Below are 2310 nucleotides of genomic sequence, written 5' to 3'. Positions count from 1 at the left end.
GGAATTAAATACAAAAGGCACAATCCCGACTTAAGTACAAGAGGACTGATCCTTCTTACTGTCTATGTTTTGAACCATTCCTGGGACACTAGTTATAGATTCCGATGCTTCACTTCAGGTTTACTGTAACCCTCTGACCTTCTTATTGATGATCAAACACAGAAAGTGCATCGGAATTAAATACAAAAGGCACAATGCAGACTTAAGTACAATAAGACTGACTCTTCTTACAGACCATGTTTTGAACCATTCCTGTGACACTGGTTATAGATTGCGATGCTTCACTTCAGGTTTACTGTAACCCTCTGACATTCTTATTGACGATGAAACACATAAATTGCATCGGAATTAAATACAAAAGGCACAATGCCGATTTAAGTACATGAAGACGGACTCTTTCTACTGACTATGCTTTTGAGCTATTCCTGTGACACTAGTTATAGATTCCGATGCTTCACTTCAGGCTTACTGTATACCTTGGACCTTCTTATTCACGATGAAAAACAGAAATTGCATCAGAATTAAATAGAAAAGGAACAATGCCGACTTAAGTACAAGAAGACTGACGCTTCTTACTGACTATGCTTTCAACCATTCCTGTGACACTAGTTATAGATTCCGGTGCTTCACTCCAGGTTTACTGTTTCCCTTGGACCTTCTTATTGACGATGAAACACAGAAATTGCATCGGAAGTAAATACAAAAGACACAATGCCGACTTAAGTACAAGAAGACTGACTCTTCTTACTGACTATGTTTGAACCATTCCTGTGTCACTAGTTATAGATTCCGATGCTTCACTTCAGGTTTTACTGTATACCTTGGACCTTCTAATTGACGATGAAACACAGAGATTGCATCGGAATTAAATAGAAAAGGCACAATACCGACTTAAGTACAAGAAGACTGACTCTTCTTACTGTCTATGTTTTGAACCATTCCTGTGACACTAGTTATAGATTCCGATGCTTCACTTCAGGTTTACTGTATCCCTATGATCTTCTTATTGATGATGAAACACAGAAATTGCATCGGAATTAAATACAAAAGGCACAATCCCGACTTAAGTAAAAGAGGACTGATCCTTCTTACTGTCTATGTTTTGAACCATTCCTGAGACACTAGTTATAGATTCCGATGCTTCACTTCAGGTTTACTGTAACCCTCTGACCTTCTTATTGATGATCAAACACAGAAATTGCATCGGAATTAAATACAAAAGGCACAATGCAGACTTAAGTACAATAAGACTGACTCTTCTTACAGACTATGATTTGAACCATTCCTGTGACACTGGTTATAGATTGCGATGCTTCACTTCAGGTTTGCTGTATCCCTCTGACCTTCTTATTGACGATGAAACACAGAATTTGCATCGGAATTAAATACAAAAGGCACAATGCCGACTTAAGTACAAGAAGACTGACTCTTCCTACTGTCTACGTTTTGAGCCATTCCTGTGACACTAGTTATAGGTTCCGATGCTTCACTTCAGGTTTACTGTATCCCTTGGACCTTCTTATTGACGATGAAACACATAAATTGCATCGGAATTAAATACAAAAGGCACAATGCCGATTTAAGTACATGAGGACGCACTCTTTCTACTGACTATGCTTTTGAACTATTCCTGTGACACTAGTTATAGATTCCGATGCTTCACTTCAGGTTTACTGAATCCCTTCGACCTTCTTATTGACGATGAAACACAGAAATTGCATCGGAATTAAATACAAAAGGCACAATGCCAACTTAAGTACAAGAAGACTGACTCTTCTTACAGTCTATGCTTTGGACCATTCCTGTGACAGTAGTTACACATTCCGATTCTTCTCTCCAGGTTTACTGTATCCCTTGGGTCTTCTTATTGACGATGAAACACAGAAATTGCATCGGAATTAAATACAAAAGGCACAATGCCGACTTAAGGACAAGAAGACTAACTCTTCTTACTGACAATGATTTGAACCATTCCTGTGACACTAGCTATAGATTCCGATGTTTCACTTCAGGTTTACTGTATCCCTCTGACCTTCTTATTGACGTTGAAACACAGAAATTGCATCGGAATTAAATACAAAAGGCACAATGCCGACTTCAGTACAAGAAGACTGACTCTTCTTACTGTCTATGCTTTGAACCATTCCATTGACACTAGTTATAGATTCCGATGCTTCACTCCAGGTTTACTGTATCCCTTGGACCTTCTTATTGACGATGAAACACAGAAATTGCATCGGAATTAAATAGAAAAGGCACAATGCCTTCTTAAGTACAAGAGTACTGACTCTTCTTCCTTCTATGTTTTGA

Source organism: Schistocerca serialis, chromosome 2 (assembly GCF_023864345.2).
Source record: "Schistocerca serialis cubense isolate TAMUIC-IGC-003099 chromosome 2, iqSchSeri2.2, whole genome shotgun sequence".
NCBI lineage: Eukaryota > Metazoa > Arthropoda > Insecta > Orthoptera > Acrididae > Schistocerca > Schistocerca serialis.
Note: the sequence above shows the minus strand (reverse complement) of the source record.